This window comes from Linepithema humile, chromosome 7 (assembly GCF_040581485.1).
Source record: "Linepithema humile isolate Giens D197 chromosome 7, Lhum_UNIL_v1.0, whole genome shotgun sequence".
Taxonomy (NCBI): Eukaryota; Metazoa; Arthropoda; class Insecta; order Hymenoptera; family Formicidae; genus Linepithema; species Linepithema humile.
Window position 1 is genome coordinate 11,264,822 of NC_090134.1, and position 20,286 is coordinate 11,285,107.

General features: G+C 39.5%; 1 protein-coding gene across 1 annotated transcript in view; it reads right to left on the bottom strand.

Moving 5' to 3' along the window:
• The window catches only part of LOC137001190 (uncharacterized), a 101,257-nt gene that overhangs the window by 60,200 nt on the left and 20,771 nt on the right, over positions 1-20,286 (bottom strand). The gene's annotated exons all lie outside the window — the stretch shown is intronic.

Sequence of the window (20,286 nt, forward strand, 5' to 3'; positions counted from 1 at the left end):
TATAAATAATCAATAAAATAAAACAATTGTATATGTGTATTAATAATGTAATAATTCAAAATTTATTACATAAGGTAAATGTCCCAGTGATTGAACGATTAAGAATACTAATCCACTTATTAATATTTTCAATATACAAAAATAAGAAATTTTCTTAAGAATTTTTATTTATCTTGTAAATTGATATCTTTACTGTTTAAAAAGTATTGAAACAATTGTTTTAATTAATTTTATCATACAAAAATATAATAAAATGTTAAGCTATGTAAAAGTCCCAATGTTTAGACGGTAAAAACACATTTGTCCTTATTATTATTAAACGAACCCGGTAAAAAATTTCTCATACATAATTAGACAAAAATAGTACATATCTAATTATACAAAATTATATACCGAATTTGTCCATACATAAATAGATACACCTATATATAAATGAATATGAATATATATATTTATATATGATTATATAAAGGTGTGTATGAGTAAATATACATTTTCTTGTTTTATTTTGTTGTGTTTTTATTGCGCAAACATAAAGTACATAATCATACATACATCACATCATATATATATATATACTCATACAGTACACAAAGATTGCATACACATTGCATCAATCTTTCATCGCAATGTTGCAATATTGCAAATTCACTGCAAAATGTTGTTGCATCATTGCTGTGGGATTGCAGCAACGTTAAAATGTCCGCTTTTAGGAAGATTGTAACGAAAGATTACAGTAATATTGCAATGTAATGAATTTGCAATAATGCATTGTTATTGCAATCTTAGAATAATGTTGCATATATTTTTATTTATTCGGACATTTATCTGTCCAATTTTTGAACAATCAGTTCAATATCTGAATTCCCTGTGTTGAGGTCGTATCAGAAAAATTAAACTGATAAAAATAATTACTATGTCTTTAATCTTACTAGTCACTCTTTGCAAGTTTCATATAATCATCATGACTAAAACTTAAATACGAGATAGATTTTGCAACGCGCGTCGCATAGCGGTAAACGAACGAACTAGCAATTACCGAATATTGCTATTGCAATGTTACTGGAATGTTGCTGTCACATTCTCATGAAATATTACAATTACAGGTTGCAATAATGTCTCAACAATATTACATTGCAACTTGCAAGATTGTAACATTGCTGCAATGTAATTGCAATGTTCTGTGCTGTATGGGCAGTAAGAGTGACTTGATGAGGTCCTTTCTTAAAAATCTCTTCTTTAAATACCCCAAGCACTAATTTTCGAACTATTTGTATCATTCATAAAATGTATTTATATCTCATGTTATTTATTTTTCTCATATTATTTAGAAATACAATAAATAACATATATTTCTTATAAATGTAAAATAGTGTTTTTTTATTTTATTTTGTTTATATTCCTCTCTTGCATGCACGCGCGCGATGAGAAAAAGGTATAGAAACTTTTAGAAAAGTAAAATATTTTTAAATCAAGGCATTAAGTGAAATTAAGGAAAAAGTGACACAATTAGCCAGAATTTCTCGTTTATACAAAATCATATACAATTGCGTATGACTATATCTGAAATTTGTTTCTTACTTATATATGTTTATACATGATGCAAGACTTATACATAATCATATATTAGACTAACAGAGATTCATATATAATTATATATAAAATATTGTGGACATTATATATAAGTATGTATAAAAAGTACTTACATGTAATTCTATACTGCAGTCGCTCCATTTATATATATATATATATATATAACGTTTTATATTTCGTCATGTATAATTATACATATTTTTACACAATTATGTAAAATATTGTATAACTCTATTAAATGCTACATGATTATATATGAGAAATTTTTTACCGGGAAGCTGTCCCAATGTTTGAACATTATGAGATTATAACTGTAGAAATAATTATTAAGACTTTTTTATGAGCACATATTGAAAGAAATTTATTTTTAACCTATTACAATTACATATATTCTAATTAGCATAAAAACATTATAATTAATAATAAATTTTTTCTGTATTTATTTTTTCTTTCGTTTTTTTATTTGTTCTTTTTTAGTTCTCTTTCTTGTTTTTTTTTCTCTCTTATTTCTTCTCTTTTCTTGCGCCTTTCTTCTATATCTTGTTGCTTTTTGGTTTTTTCATTTTCCTTATACAAATGGTATTGTAACCATTCCTCGGAAGTGGCAACCGTTGGAATTTTTTCTTTCGATTTTTTTTTCTTTTCAGTCAATTTCGGCCAAAATAAAGTATTTTTAAATGAAGATGAAATATCTCTTGGCACAGCAGATTCACTTTCAATTAATCCTGGAGTAATATCAAGCGTAGAATCATGATTATTAAAATTAATATTGATATTGTTAATAGAGTCATTTAAATCGCCATTGTTCTGAATTTCTGAAAGAATAATACGTGGATAAAAATGCTTACTATATATTAGTCCAAATAAAATAATATAATTTAAATTTACAAACCTTGTACGCAATTTATTCCCAGTAAACATTTTTGCTGGTGGAAGTTCTAAAAGATATCTAAAAGATATCTTTAGCAAGATATCTTGAAGGCACTTTGAAAAGAACTCTAAACGGTATCGCAAAGACGTCGTGTTGCACGACGCGACTGCTTGATGGCGCGGCAATCGTTTTCGCCTATAAGTATTTGGCACGGTACGTGTGTTAACAGTGATGCGATATCTACTACCGGGCTCGCGGCTCTCGAGCCCCAACACAAGTAAGAAGCGCTTACGTCACGCGTCTGTGTGCGCTCGGCCGTTCGGCTATAGAGAGAGAGCGGACGTCTCTGTCTTGCTACCATCGAGCCGACGTAAACACATTGCGGACGGCAAATGCTCAGAAACAAGCGCTTTTAATCGAGTAAGGCGAGTGCCTAGCGGATTCGAAGTCCCGTATTCGAGACTTGATTTTGGCAACTTTTTTTTTTCTTTTTTCCACATTTGTTTCTAACAGTGTAAGTTAGTTAATAATGTTTTTTTGGCTAAAAAATATTATTTCGTATATTAATAATATATTTGCATATGTTAAACTAATAACTAATTATTTTAAAAAGAATACTAATTTGCTATTATAAATAGAAAAATGAAGTCATTTTACAACATACATATTGCAACAAGTGCAATTTAACATGTGCAATTATTGTTAATAAATATAAAATAATATTTTTTAGCCAAAAGCATTATCTAATGATTCACTTGATGGTACAGTGCTAGAAACAAATATCGAAAAAGAAAAAAAATGTTACAAAAGCAGTTTTCAAATACAAGATTTTCAATATTCCTGCCACTCGCCTTAATCGATTAGCCACGCTTGCTTCTTAATATTTATCTCTATCGAAAGATTACACACCTGGAAAATTTTTAACTATTTATTTTAAATTACTGCATATTAGCAAAAGTTACTGTACTGTGGAGATTAGTGGAGAAACGGTAACATACAATGCAGTCAAATAGATCGAAGATTTATTGCACTCTTGTTAGCATGTTAAAGTATGTGTAGCGTATTATTAGTTCATTAGTAATTTTAAGTGTTATTAATAGTGGTCTTCCACACCACCTTTGAGGTTTCACTAACTAGGCGCGTTCGATTTTTTTTAAGTGAATCGTCGCCTGGAGCCCTATCGTACCACTTTTTTAAAATTATAATTTAAGGTAAAAATAATTTTTATTGTCTTGATGTTGATGGACCATATCTTGTGCAAAAATAAAAGAAATAAATATAAAAATAAAATAAATAATTAAAGTTAAAATAAAAGTAAATTTCTCTAAATTCTTGACCGTCTATTAAAAAATTCTTTTATGGTTTGAAGATTGTTATAAAGTAGTATAAAGTACATATAGAGAAATAAAATGTATAAAGAAATTATTGAAAATAAATGTATGAAAGTTTAGTGTTATATGTAATTTAATTTTCAACAATTTCTGTATATATTTTATTTTTCTATCAAAACAGCTGAATACAACAACAGCTGAATACGAAAACAGCAATCTTAACACACTTCTTCCGTCTTCGTCTGTTTCAAGATTTTGCGTTTATTCACTCGCACGTCTCACGGTCAATTCTGTATACATCTATAAAATATAATTCCTAATATCAAAACACAATGCTCACTTTCTTGGTTGTTACCGTCGGTTACAGTCCAGTAAAAATCTTTGAAAATCTTTGTTGAATACGTATATTTATTTTCCCAGTGCTATAATTATTATAATAATTATAATTTAATATTTTACGAGACATTGTTTCGCTGCGTGTTGCTGTTTAAAGGAGATATATAAGGAGAGCTACCGTGGTATTGCCCTTGTCCGCTCTGGTGATGATGATATCAGAGTTAGACTTCAAGAACCGTTTAGTGGCTGAATGCCATAAAATCAATTTTTTGTCACTAGAATTGTGAGTAGGATCTTTTTTGTAGAATCTCTCCATTACTTGGATACATTTATTTCTGATTGAAAAAGCGGTCTGCTCATCGAATTCGTCTAACTTTTTTTCAATGTTCTTGACCAATAAAAATATTGGACGGTGAACCTTCTTATGCTAAAAGAATGATTTCAGAAATGGTTTTTATTAAGAGACAACGTGCAGGCTTGAATAATCAGAATGACACTGAAAGGTTACCCGATGCTTATCTCCCTATTATTAATCTGTTTCCTTCTTTATAATTTTATTACTTCTCTCTCTTACACTAACATTTTTACCCCCTCCATTTTACATATGCCTCCCTTCTTCTACTCCTTGCCTTTCCGTCCTCCCCTCCCTTCCTTTCATTCTCTTTACTTTCACCTTAATTTGGTTCACTCTTTTATAATCATTAAGATTTTGACCATCAGTTAAGATGGACCTAAGTGCTTCTCTTCTATCTTACTATTGAGGGGTTGTTCTTTTCGCCTACGCTATGATTTTACCACAAGTATGTAACATTATTTTAACTCTGTTTTCGACTAGCGGCTTTAATATAATAGGAATTCTTATTTGTTTTCTTTTGATCTGATTACAGTCTTAATGTCGTTTGATTTCGAACGTTACGGCTGTTCTTCTATGGATTTTTCCAATAAACTGTAACATGTTCTCACTTCTTTATAATTAATGCGTTGCGACTTTTTGTTATTTTTATTATTTATATTGATAAGGGCTTGATGACAAGTCGAAACGTTTATGATTATGTAAATTAAGTAATAAATTATTGCACGATCATCTTGCTTTTTGGCTTTTTACGCTCCTTTTTAATAATTTTGATTTTGAAAATCTTATGAGCCTTATATCATTTTAATATTTGTTGTGTGTCGTAACACAACGTGTCGCTATAAGGTTAATTAAGTTAAATACCAAAATAAAAATACTAAGAAAGAATTATTTAGCAAATAAAGAATAACGATGAGGCTGCAGAGAAACAACCTCGGATTCAAGGTGACACGAATCAGCAATCCGAGAAATATCAACAATAACATATCAATAATATTACAAAACTCTTGATTGCCGATTCGTATAAATACAGTCGCGCGCAAGCAGCGACGGATTCAGTTTACGATACGCGAATACACCGACTCGTTTCCCCGTGTCCGTACACGGCTCACGGAAATCTAACACCGTCCTGGCGGTTTGTGAGTGATTAAATAAATTGTTCGAGACAAGGTTTGCGTCCAGTTATTCCACACCTCTAAGCAGTGCGTCCTGTTCCCCAAGCGGATCTCGAACTTACGGTTGCGATCGGAAAGACTCGCAACATAAATTTGGTGGCAGCGGTGGGATCCGCAATTACCGAAGTTCATTCTGGACACCCGATGATCGGATATCGGCAGTGGTAACAGAGGGACCACTGAGAGAATCTATCACCTGGAGCTACAAAAGTGAGGTGAGAAGGCAGTGTGGAAAATCGCCTGGATTCACAAGGCGACGACAGTCCGGGCAACAAAGCGGCGGAAAGGTGCCTGGCGGAGCAACGACCAAGCTGAGTCAGCGTAACCCGAGAGGACGACGACAGGCAAGGATCGCGACCTACCTCAACAACGGATCAGCTAACCAGCAGCGTGCATCATGCGAGCGAGCGGCCTAATGTAAGTCAATAATAAGAAATAATATTAGGAAAAGCGAATGTCCGGGAAACGAGAGAAATTAGGCTTCCAATTTTGGTTGAACGACGACCGAAGTCATAGTGAGGCGTTAGATAGTTCCGCGAACGGAGAGGAAAAGCGCGTAATCATAGAATCCCAACCAAACCAATCTCGGTTGATCCGCAACCAAGATCAACGAGCGTTGAGCGTAAGCGAACAACGTAGTAAGACGACAGGAAAGAAAACTGGAAATAAGAAGCAAAGTACCGGAGACGCGAACACAGATACCATTTCGAAAAAACCAACCGTTGAGCGCAATCGTACATTGCTAGGGCTCGACAGTGCTTTGAAAGCTACTCGCGAGGACAAAAAACCGCGACAAAGTAGGCATCTGCCAAGTAGAACTCCGAGTCACGTATCGGAATACAGTGAGTTCGCACTCACATCTTATGATAGTTGCGTTTTCGACCCAGACGAGTTCCGCACTGAAGTAAAAATGAATAATGATGAAGAGTTACCGAAGACTACCGAGTCAGAAATCGACCGGGATATTGAGTTACTAAGAAAGGAAATGACGCAAAACGCAGGGGCAAAAACTGAAGACGCGACGCGAAACTCAGAGCTAACAGATACAATGATGGACTTTGTGCGCGAAATAAGACAACAGTTGACCGAAATGCAAGAGCAATTCCACGAACAAATAGAAAACGTACGGGGGCAACAGCAAGAGTGGCAGCAACGGCTCTTAGCTATACCGGGCCAACGAGAATTGAATGTACCACTGACTACTAGGCGCGTAACTGATAACGCGGATGTAGCATACGGACGGGGTATGTCGGATATACGAAATAGGCCGATAGCCATGCATGGGTATATGCAACTAAAAGAAGCGCGAAGCTTAATCCCAGAGATTGACGGAACGTCACAGGCTAAAATACAAGAGTTCCTCAGCGCGAGTACTTACGCGGTGGAAAGTATAGACCCTTTGGAAGAATTACAGTTGCTGAAGGCGATACTGTGTACTAAGTTAAAGGGAAAGGTCTTGCTCGATTTTCAAACAAGAGATATTCAAACGTTCGTGCAATTAAAACGAGAAATAGAAGCAGGATATACAACTCATAAGAGTATAACGCACTTGCAAATTGAATTTAACACGCTAAAGCAGAAGCATGGAGAGAACGCCCAAGCTTTCGGTACACGAGCAGATCAGCTCGCGATGAAACTTTACGAAGCGATGATCGATGGAAAAAGTCTCACGGTCATGGAGAAAAATACAATAAAGACCACTATACAAAACTTAGCGCTACAAAACTACCAAATCGGACTAAACGAAAGCATTAAAACTATAGTACGCGCACGCAATTACAAAACGCTACAAGAGGCGATTGCGATAGCGACGGCTGAAGAAAAATTGCAAAGTCCGTATTCCGAAAATAGGAATTATAACAAATACAGTAATAATAACGGCGCAAGAGAAAAGATACTAAAATGTATCAAATGCGGCAAATTGGGTCATGAAGGGCGTGATTGCAGAATAGGACGCTTTCATAATTATAATAACCGGTATCAATTACCGAGAGCTAGCGGCCAGAAGGTCAACATGATGAACATGTTTTGTAAACATTGCAAAAGATCGGGGCACAATCAAGATACCTGTTGGTCATTGCATGGAAGGCCAGACAAGGACGACGCCCGAACGAGGAAAAACGCCAAGCAAGGCGAAGGAGAAGAGGCAAACATAAAAACAGCACGACCCGCAAAAACATTGCAGATAGCATCAGTAGGCGAATATGCACAGGCCGAACTTAATCTAGATTTATTAGCAGTACCTATGCAAGAAATTCGAGCAGCACGGGCAGTTATGCTCGTAGATACAGGAGCTGCAATAACTTTAATTAAATTGAAAACCTTAAAAGAAGAAACTTTAGTTTACGATGAAAAGATAATGATAATAGGCGCTACTGGACAGAAGGCCGAAACGTTGGGCACGATAATGGCTCACGTACTATTGAAAGGGCAAGTTATTACGCATAAAATGCATGTGGTGAAGGACAATTTTCCGATAAGTCATGAAGGAATATTAGGAGTTGATTTCCTTAAAAAGCACGTGATGAAATGGGATTACCCCACTAAGCGACTAACGATAGGGGACACCAAATTTAAACTATTTCCGTGCCGACCAGTCACATTGAAGTCACGAAGTGAGACCATAATATCCGCCACTACAAATAAAAATATGACAGGAATAGTGCATGCATTGGAAATGCAGCCGGGAATTATCATAGGAGGTTGCGTGACGACAGCTCAAGATTACGGTTGTGTCATAAGCGTAATCAACACTACCGATAAGCCAGTAGACATACAGACTCCACACGTAGAGTTAACATTGTTAGAAGCGGAAACAGGAATTCAAGTATTTAATACTGAAGTTAACAAGGCAACAGATAAGCCAATGTCTCGTTTGGAGAAAATAAGAGACGCATTAAGAATTGAACATTTGAATAAGGAAGAGCAAAAGGCAATAGCAAAGATTTGTGAAGAGTACAGCGATATCTTTCATATAGAAGGAGAACCGCTGACTCATACCGTGGCGATGAAACACGAGATCGCGACGCGGCCGGGGACGGCGCCCGCCAACACGCGACCGTACCGGTTGCCGGAAAAGCATAAAAAAAAGGTAAAAGCTAAACGGTATTACGACAAACGGGCTAATCAAGTCATCTTCCAGGAAGGTGATAAAGTGTTATTATATGATGAAACGTTACGACGAGGACGTTCAAAGAAATTAGAAACGTTATGGTGCGGGCCATACGTAATAGTAAAAAGGAATTCGGAAGTAAACTACACTATTAAAAAGGGGAGGAAAGAGATAACGGTGCATGCGAATCGTCTAAAATTATTTGTAGAAAACTAAAAAAAAAAAGGGAGGAATAAAAATATGACGGAATATATTAAGCAGTAGAATAAGTTATGACGACAAACAGTTAAAGAAAAGTTTATTCTGTAGGTGCATTATATTTCTTGGAACTCTGATGTCAGCAACGAAAACCGAGACGAATTTAGCCGTGGAGATAGAAAGATTCTCACACGAACCAGGAATATACTTTGAAGAAGTAGGTGAGATTAACGTCATCGAATCATATTGGAAGTTCGTGATAACTGTAGATATTTCGGCATTAGGAAAACGACATATTCGTGTACAAGAATGGCTAGAATTAGCGGAAAGCGCAAAGAACACGATACACTCTACACGAGCAGAAAAGAGTCAGTTCGCGAATTTACTACGATTAATTAGAAAAGACGAAGTTAGAATAACAGCATTATTGAAGAAACTAAAAAGAGTTTACGGAAATCCGAACGAGAAGAAACGCGGTCTAATTGACGGGATAGGAAAGGTAGCGAAATATTTATTCGGCACTATGGATGCCGGAGATGAGAAACGCATCAACGAGCAATTAACACTGTTGCAAAATAGCGAGAGTACTTTTAATCATGTCACGAGGCATCAATTAAAAATATTAAACTCTACAATAGCGCACATAAGCGATTTGGAAAAGATGATCGACGAAAATAACGAATTGTTGTACGACTTAGACGCACGCATTTTTAATGGTACTTTATTAATCATCAAACGTGAGGAAATCAACGAGTACTGTGCATTACTCGACAGAATGCTAGCAGATTCCGACAGAGATATTCAAAATGTGTATGATTTCTTAACGCAGGCGTCGCATGGAATGTTGAATCCGAGTCTATTACCCGTCGAACGAATTTTCGCCGAAATGCGGGCTGCTGCGCCGTATTTACCACGCGGAACGTATTTTCCTCTCAAGCTAGATGTAAGTGATTGGTCAACGTTTGAAAAAATTACAAGTGTAAACTCGTATGTTAAGAATGAGACTATATTTGTAACGTTGAAATTGCCACTTGTAACATATCCGAAATACAGGTTAATAAAAGCCATACCTTTACCTGTCCCTGACCAACGCGGGATATTTGTATTTACCGAGATTAACCAACAATTGTTTGCTGTAAATTTAGAATTATCTGTATATCTAGCGATAAGCGAAGAAAACTTAGAAAAATGTATTGAGATAGACAAGAAATATATATGTAAATCGGATAGTCCGATATATAATATTAACCCTCGAGCGTTATGTGAAGTACAATTGTATGTAGGTTTGACAAAAAGGGCAATTTGCGGAAATAAGTATGTAAGTTTTAACCAAACTATTTGGATAGCATTAACGAAGGAAAATTCTTGGTTATATTCGACTAACAGCGAACAAGACGTAATGATTACTTGTTTAAACCATAAGGAAATACAGACCAAAATCACACGAACAGGTAGAATAACTCTATTAAATAATTGTAAAATAATTGCGAAGGACATGACCCTGAACACAGGAACAATAATAGAAGGCCCGAACATTCAGGCATATATACCACGTTTTAATCTAACGGGAAAAATAGAAGGTATAACTAATGGTGAAACGAGCATGGAAATCAAACCGTTAAAATTGAAAAAGATGATACAAAATTCAAGGGAATTAATAGATTTGGGAGAAAAAATAAGAGAAGTAGACGACGAGTTAACAGAGGGAAAAATTATTCAACCCTTGACTTTGTATCCTGTGGTCACAAGTTCGCTTGCCATCGTGATTATTGTATTAGCACTAGGCATAGGAGCAATACTATTATTACGAAAAAGAAAGACTACTGCGGAATAATAGGTAGACGGTAGGACAAGAACTAACTGTAAAACTATACACTCGCACCGCCTACTCCGCACGGAAACTCCGTACCTACATTTCCTTCCATTCGCGGGGGAGGGATGTTGTGTGTCGTAACACAACGTGTCGCTATAAGGTTAATTAAGTTAAATACCAAAATAAAAATACTAAGAAAGAATTATTTAGCAAATAAAGAATAACGATGAGGCTGCAGAGAAACAACCTCGGATTCAAGGTGACACGAATCAGCAATCCGAGAAATATCAACAATAACATATCAATAATATTACAAAACTCTTGATTGCCGATTCGTATAAATACAGTCGCGCGCAAGCAGCGACGGATTCAGTTTACGATACGCGAATACACCGACTCGTTTCCCCGTGTCCGTACACGGCTCACGGAAATCTAACACCGTCCTGGCGGTTTGTGAGTGATTAAATAAATTGTTCGAGACAAGGTTTGCGTCCAGTTATTCCACACCTCTAAGCAGTGCGTCCTGTTCCCCAAGCGGATCTCGAACTTACGGTTGCGATCGGAAAGACTCGCAACATATTAAAGTTTTAGAACGGCCAAAATTATGCCAAAGCGTAAAAAATATATTGATCTTTCTCGATCTCAACAATGGCGTTGACGAAAGGAAATATCAAACTTTGATAAAAATAAAATTTTCAATGATACGAAAGAGAAACATTGTGAAAAAATTGATGTTTTTTAAGCATCCGAGGCAAACGACGATAATGTCAATGACATTGAATATATGTTTAAAACATGTCAAATATATATATGTGAACGGGGACTTCCGTTTCCGGTGCGTAGTGAGAAGGATACGTGGTTCGGTAGTGAGAGAAAATTAAGTGAGAAAAGGGTATAGAGATAAGGAGGGAAGGTGAGAGTGGAGGGGGTGTGAGTGGAGGTGCATGTGAAGGGGAGAGAAAGTGGAGAGGCAGGGATAGAAAGAATAAGGGCAAGGAGAGAGGAAGGAAAAGAGACAGGTGATATAAGAAGGTGAAAGGCGCGGAACATAGGGAAGGTAGAGAGGTAAGCGAGTGGCTCGAGTCGGTCAGGGAGAAGGTAGGAGATAGATTGGAAAGCGAGAGTGCGGGAGAGTAACTAGGGAGAGGCAGGTAGAGAGAGTGCGCAGGCGTGACAGGGAGAAGATGAGTGTGAGAGGAGCAAGGGGGAAAATAATGATGAGGGATAGGAGTGTGAGTGTAGATGAGATGTGGAAAAGGAGGAGAGAAGAAGGAGGGGAGGGGGAGGAGGAAGTGTTCAGGACATGTAAAAAAACAATGAGGTCGCCGGAGAGAGGGAAAGGAGAAGGGGAGGGGATTGAAAATTTGATAAGAGGATTAATGGAGGAGGTAAAAGAGATGAAAATAAATGGAGAAAAGGCGAACAAAGAGTTGAAGGAAAAAATAACGGAGAAAATAATAGAAGAAGGAAGGAGGCAAGAGCAGGCGTTGAGGAAGGAGGTGGAGGATTTAAAGAGAGAGTTGAGGGAAATGAGGGAGAGGGAGGAAAGATGGAGGAAGGAAGGAGAGAGGTGGGAAGAAGGACTTAAAAAGGTGGAAGGAAGGGTAGAAAACATGGAAAAGAGATGGGAGGAGAAAGAAGGAGAAAAGAAGAGAAAGGTGGGGGAGGAAGGGAAGGTGGAAAGTAGAATAAGGGAATTGGAGAGAAAGTTGGAGAGGAGGGAAAGGGAAGAGAGGAAGAAGAATGTAATAGTTAAGGAGTTAAAAGTGGGAGAAGGGGGGAGGAGAGAGGCGGTGGAGAGATTAATGGCGGAGATTGGAGCAAAGGTGGAGATAGAGGAAATGAGGGGGTTAGGAAGGAATATAGAAAGGGGAACGGAGACGCTGTGGGTGAAGTTAAAAAAAGAAGAGCAGAAGAGGGAGGTGATGAGAAGGAAGAGGGAGTTAAGGGGGAGAAAAGAAATAATTAGGGAAGACTTGACATGGAGGGAGAGGAGAATGGAGTGGAAATTGGAAGAAATAGCGAAAGAGGAAAGAAGAAAGGGAAAAAGAGTATGGAGAGTGTACGGGAAGGTAAGAATAGAAGAGGAATGGTGGATATGGGATGAGGAGAATGAAGTATTGAGAAATGGGAAAGGAACGGCGAGGGAGGAGGGAAGGAAAAAAGAGGAGGGGAGAATTGGAGAAGGGAGAGATTGACAAGAAAGTGGAGGAAGGGAAAGAGAGAGAGGGGAAGGTAGAGAGAAGGAGAGAGAATGGAGGATATTATTTTGGAATGTGGCGGGAAGGGGAAACAAGGATAAAGAATTTTGGAATTATCTGAAGAGCTGGGATGTGATGGTATTATCAGAAACGTGGGTGGGGGAAAAGGGATGGGAGAAGATAAAGAGGTGGTTACCGAGAGGATTTATATGGGGGATGCAGGAAGCAAAGAAAGTAAATAAGAAAGGAAGAGCTATGGGGGGAATGATTATGGGGATAAGGAAGGATATATTAGAGAAAGGGACGGGAATTGAGAAGGAGAAAGAGGGGATAATGGTGGGGAATATAAAAATAGGGGAGAAGAGATGGAAGATAATAGGAGTATACGTTAGGAGGGAAGGGATAGATAGGACATTGGAGGAGTTGGAGGGATGGATGGAGAAGGAGGAGGAGGAAGAGGGAATATTGATGGGAGGGGATTTTAATGCGAGAACGGGGAGAGAAGGTGGGGGAATAGAGGGAAGTGTGGAAAGGGGAGAGGAGGATGGATGGAGGATGTCGAGAGATAAGAAGGTGGATAAAGAGGGAAAAAAATTGTTAAGATGTATAAGGGAGAAAGGGTGGGAAATTTTTAATGGAGGGGTAAAGGGGGATGAAGGAGGAGAATATACATTCACGGGAGGGAAGGGAAATACGGTAATTGATTACATATTGGGCAGTAGCAGGACTAAGGAAAGGGTGAGAGAAATGAGAATAGGGAGCAGGGTAGAGTCGGATCATCAGCCGATTGAGATAAAGATAAAAGGGAAGGTAAAGTGGAGAAAGGTAGGCAAAAGAGGGGAGAAGGCATGGAGAGGGAAATGGGATGAGGAAGGGAAAAAGAGATTCAAAGAGAGATTAGCAAATTTGGAGGTAGGAGATGGAGAAATTGAGGAGGTATGGAGAAAAGGAGAGGAGAGGATAAGAGGGGTATTAGGAGAAAGGGGGAGGGAAGATAGAGAAAGGGGGAATGAGGAGAGAAGAGGGTGGTGGGATGAAGAATGTAAGGAAGTGAAAAGAGAGTTAAGAAGGGAGATGAGGAGGTGGAGGAGAGAGGGAGGGGAGGGGAAGAGATATAGAGAAAAGAAAAGGGACTACAAAGAATTGTGTGAGGAGAAGAAGAGAGAGGAGAATAAGAGGTGGGAGAGAAGAGCGATGGAGGCAAAAAAAGAGGGGGATGTATGGGAGATAATAAATAGAGAGAGAAAGAGAAGGAAGGGAGTGAATGAGGAGATAGAAATGGAGGAATGGGAAGAATATTTCAAAGATATGTTGGGAGGAGTGGAAAACAGGGTGAAAGGAAGAGGTAGGAAGAGGGAAGAAACAGAGGAGGGAGGAGGAGAAGAGTTGAGTAGAGGGGAGGTGAAAAGGGCGATAAGAAATCTGAAGGAGAAAAAGGCAGTAGGAAAAGACGGAATACCAGGAGAGGTGTGGAAATATGGAGGTGTGGAGGTGGAGGAGTGGCTATGGGGTGTATGCAGGAGAGTATGGAAAGGGGAAGGATGGCCGGAGGTGTGGAGAGAAGGAGAAGTAATTCCGATAATTAAGAAAGGGGAGGGAGTGAAGGTAGAGGATTATAGGGGAGTAACGTTAATGCCGACAGCATATAAAGTATATATGATGATATTGGCGGAAAGGTTAAAGGAGGAAATGAGAGAAAAGGAAAGTTTATCACCGAATCAAGCGGGTTTTAGGAAGGGAATGGGAACGATAGATAATATATATGTACTGAATTATTTGATAAATAGGCAGCTGGAAAGGAAAGGAGGGAAAATGGTAGCATTGTTTGTGGATCTGAAAGCGGCATTTGATATGGTAGATAGGGAAGTATTGAGAGGAGATATGGAAAAAAGAAGGATTGAAAAGGGGATTATAGAGAGAAGTATGGAAAGTATGGAAGAAACTAAAAGCAGAGTAAGAGTAGGAGAGAGGACAGGGGAATGTTTTTGGACGACGAGAGGGGTGAGGCAGGGGTGCCCGCTAAGTCCCTTGTTATTTAATATATTGATGGCGGATTTAGAGGAGGAGATGAGCAAGGTGAAATGGGGTGGGGTAAAGTTAGGAGATGGTAGGGTATATACAATGTCGTACGCGGACGATATGGTGTTATTGGCGGAGAGTGAAGATGAAATGAGAAGCATGATAGGGAGGTTGGAAAGTTATCTGGATGGAAAAAATTTGGTGCTGAACACGGAAAAGACGAAAATCCTAAGGTTTAGGAGGAGGGGAGGGAGGATGGGGAAAAAGGATTGGAGGTGGAAAGGGAAAAAGCTAGGAGAGGTAAAAGAATATAGATACTTGGGATATATGATACAGAGAAATGGGGGGCAGGAAGCGCAAATAAGAGAAAGGGTGAGAAGAGCAGTGGTGGTTATGAGACAGGTGTGGGGGATAGGGAAAAGAAGATTTGGAAGGGACTGGGGAAGAAGGATATGGCTTTTTGATAAGTTAGTGTGGACGGTGATGGGATATGGGGTGGAGATCTGGGGATGGAAGGAGAGAGAGGAAGTGGAGAAAGTAGGGGAAAGATATTTGAGATGGATATTAGGAGTGGAGAGTAGGACGCCGGGGTATATGGTGAGGGAGGAGATGCAAAGAGAGAAATTGAGGGAAAGAGCAGGGATAAGAGCGTGGAGGTATGAAAGAAGATTGAGGGAGGGTAAGGGAGGGGAGTTAGTGAGAAGATGTTGGGAGGAAATAAGACAGAGAAGTAAGGAAGGAAAAATAGGATCGAATTGGGAGGGGGAAAGAAAGGAATATTTTGAGAAAAGAGGGATAGAAATGAAAGAAATGGAGAGGAGGAGAGAGATGGGAGAGGAATGGGAGAAGGAGATAGTAGAGGAAGGGAAAAGGAGGGACAGACAGGAAAGATGGGAAAGAATAGAAAAATCAAGGTATAATAAGTGGTATGGAATGGTGAAAAGGGAGGGGATACCGGGGTATTTAAAAAAAGGGTGGGGGGAAAGTAGGTGGAAGAGAGTGGCGAGGTTTAGATTAGGAAGTGAGGTGAGAGAAGGGAGGTATTGGGAGGAGGAGGAAAAAAGGAGGTGTAGGCTGTGTGAAGGAGGGATAGAATCGTGGGAGCACATTTGGGAGGAATGTAGAGAATGGGAGGAAGGAGGGAAAAGTTGGCAGGAAGTAGTAGAAAGAATACTGGGAGAGGAAGGGGAAGGGGAATGGTGGATGAGAGAGATGGAAAGGGAGAGAGGGAGAGATAGAAGGGAAAAGGGAGGAGAGGAGGGAGGAGAGGAGAAGAGGAGGAGAGAGAGAGGGGGAGAAGGAGGGAGAGAGAGAGAGAGAGAGAGAGAGAGAGAGAGAGAGAGAGAGAGAGAGAGAGAGAGAGAGAGAGAGAGAGAGAGAGGGAGAGAGAGAGAGGGGCTCGTGAATACTCATGATGTAGATTTAGGGTTAAGGATAGAGTATAAATAGAATAAGTTAGAGTAAGTTAGAATAAGTTAGAAGTAAGTTGGATGTGTATGGAAGAGGAGAAGGAGAGGGAGATTGTAACCCTGAGGGGAACAAATAAATATATCTATCTATCTATCTATCTATATATGTGAACGGTGTATGTGTAACGGTAACATTGAGTGACATATACTGTGACGTGACGCTTTTCGAGCGCCGTCACAAGGGCGATGGCCCGGCCGAGGGAGCAAAGAGTCCTGGTGTTGCTCCTCGCGTGGAGAGAGCAACCCGCGAGACTCCACAAGTTGTACGCGTTGTTTGTATTGTCATTCCCGTTTTATGTCATTAATATCGTTTTTTAAATTGTAAGGCGAGACCCCGTGCGGGCGGCGTTGCGTGTTTTGTGCCTCAGGGCGAAGATGCAGCATCGCCAGGAAGACCGGACGCCGAGGGATCATCGACGGGTGTCACGCGTCAGTGACCCCACGGCATAAGGTCAGGTACCGCGATCCCGTCGCCTCCGCCATCCAAGCCCTATCTAACTCCGCTTTGGTTTCAGCCACAGAGTCTAAGAAACGCAGAAACACGCAGCAGCGGACCTCGCCCGGCTGCAGACGGCTCCGGGGACCCCGAAGATGCTGCACCCGGAAGGACCGGAGTATGGCCCGGCCAGCCTAACCAGTCTCTTCCGGGAACATCGACTCCTCGACACGATTAACGGCCGAAAGATTTGAGGAAACCACAGAGAGCGGAGGGGGGCGCCCTGGATGAACTGTGGGCGGTTCTCAGGGGCCCCCCTTTTCGGAAAATCGGCAGGATGCGCAGGAAGGCGACGCGGACTTGGAGAGGACCTACGTGCAGAGCCGAGAAGAGCCACTGTTCGGTGTGCCGCAAGTGCGTGAGGACGACACCCGGGACTCAGCCCGACGACACCGAAGACGCCGAAGACGTCCACTCGTTGTAAGCCGCCTCTCGGGTAGCCGTAGAGTTCCGTCCGGTTATGGCTGGTAGCGTGAGTTATGTCTGTATTTTGTGTCTCTCACACAATTAACCATAGTTCTGATACCGTGAGCGCTCAATTACGCTCAATTACCGCATGTCCAGCCGGCTCCGGATAGCGCGTAAAAAGTCTCTCCGACTTGCGGGAATTAAGTGCCGACAGTCTCTTCTCGTTACCGTTTCGTTTGTCGTTCGTCTTGTTACCGTACCGTTCTACCGTTACCGTTCTTTCGAAGATACCGATTGCTACCGTCGTTCCGTTACCGTTTTGAAAGTACCGATTATTACCGTCTTTTGGTCGCGTTAGCACCGTACCGTGGGTGAATGTTCGCGGGCGGATTTTGATTCGGGAACGTTCTCCGCGAGACTGCTGTTACCGCAAAGTTAGCGTCTCGGCGAGAAGCGTGAGAGCCCGCGAAAAATAGCCGACCCGCGACATATCATTTCTGACCGTTAGGCTACCGTCGTTTAAAGTCTATTTATTTGGCCTTCACCGGCCGTATCGGATGATCAAAATATAAGTCCTTCGTTGGCTGTATATAGTCGGATCAGCGGCGAATTATCGTAATCACGTTCCCGAGATTTGATGTAGGCATCGAACTCGATTCTCGTTACCGAATTTATAGGGCGAAGGGCCCTACCATCGTATCAACCTATTTCCGCCGTATCGGCTCCGGCCGAATAGTTTAAGCATCTTTACCCTTGTAAACTAAATCACTGAAATACATCATTGTTAACTGTTAATTATTGAGTTATTCTTGCGTTAGCCTCTCACTCCAGATATCTAACGTTAAGTAAAAGAACTGCGCCCCTCTGCCATATACTGAGCGGGGAGCGGCCGAGCAATTTTGTGAACTGTTAAAGTTACCGATACCGCGGTGCGATTATTCGCACCTGGCGCCCATTTCCGGTTACCGATATCGCGTGAGTTACCTTGCTCCCGAATTTTGTGGAGTACCGCGAGTTACCGAATCGTGCAGTTATTGCCGATTTCGCGAGTTACCTTGCTCCCGACGAGCGTGGAGTACCGCGAGTTACCGAATCGTGCAGTTATTGCCGATTTCGCGAGTTACCTTGCTCCCGACGAGCGTGGAGTACCGCAAGTTACCGAATCGAGCATCTGCTTCCGATACCGTAAGTTACCGAATCGAGCATTTATTGTCGATACCGCAAGCTACCGATTTCCATTGGGCGTGCTCCCTCGGATCTGGCGTGATTCCGAGGTCAGTTCACGTCGCAATACATACATGTCACTCATCAATGTCACCGTTACACACACCGTTCACACATATATATTTGACATATTTTAAACATATATTTTTAAAATATTTTAACGATACCTCGAAATTGTCTGAAAGATATCTTTATGAAGATCGTAAAGAATAATTCAAGATATTTTTAAAATTTCTTAAAGAAGTCTAAAAGTGTTGCATAAGACATCTATTAGATTTCTTTTCAAGGTCTTTTGAGCAGTTTCTAAGATATCTAAAAGACATGCAATTAGGCATCTAAAAGATATCTTTTTGTTTACTGGGTTGAGACATCAGTATTAGTAATTTTTATTGCTTGCGCTGAGACAGTTTCTATATTTTCTTCATTATGTAAATTAGAAATATCACCAATTTCATTTAATAATGTTTCAGAGCCTATGTCTGGTTGCATGATTATATCTAAAGTATTAATATCTTTATCTGAATCTATTAATATATCATTATTATTTCTTAAACCAGAATCTACATTTTCTGCTTTCTTATATTCTTCAATAATAATTTCTTCTCCTAAATTGATTAGTTTTGAAAGGAATATTAAATTAATTATAAAGATACCATATTTACAATCTTATATACTTAATAATAATGTATAAAAATTTAATCAAATATTAATTAAAGTTACTAAATAAAATTTCTAATAATAGAAAAATCTTAAGATATACCAGATTTATTTTTCAATGTTATCCAATATAAAAAAAGACCTTTATTTTGAATTTCAACATTGTTTAAACCATTTAATAGCGCTGTCTTGAAACTTTGTAATATTTTATTCTCTAAATTCTGTTCAAAAAATTGTAAATGTGTTTGGTATTCTTTTTGATCATTATTCAGAGTAGTAATTGTGACATTGCTTTCTTGTTCGTCCAGTGCATTTTTTTTATTTTTGTTCATAATATTATAGTTTACTGCGTCAGCCGAAAACGGTAGTAAACCACAAGCTTTAAAACCATTTTTTATAGTTTCTGTTAAATTCAGAATCTAGTACTTTTTTTAACAATGGAGCAAATTTTTCTCTTCTCAAACGTTCGCCCCCATTTTCTAATCGCCAATTATTAATTGCTTCTTTCCATACATTTTTAAGTGGATGAAATACAGCGACATCTAATGGTTGAAAAATATGAGTGGCATTAGGATATAATGCAATTAATTCGATTCTTGCTTTTCGACAAAATTCAACCACTGGCAACGTCAAATGGGATGAATGTCCGTCGACGTACAAAATGACTGGAAATTCTATATTATTTTTTATAAGCCATGGATGAAAACAATTTAAAATGTATTCATAAAACGATTCTGCAGTCATCCATCCTTTTTCTGATAATCCAATGTGCCAGTCTTTTGGAAACTCACTGGATACACTTGTAACAGCACGCGCTGTTACTAAGCGTCACGCGGGCTCCACGTGAGCACCCCCATTTCGGGCCGCATTCCGATCCCCCAACTCGAGGGTAAAAGCTCAAGAAGGGGTAGCTACCGGGTAGAGTAGCACCCCAAGTGGGGGTAGCGCGACCGGTATAAAAGCCGGCTCGCGGAACAGATCGAGACCATTCCCCCGAGTACGACTCGGACAAGCCTCAGGGCGCACTCTGA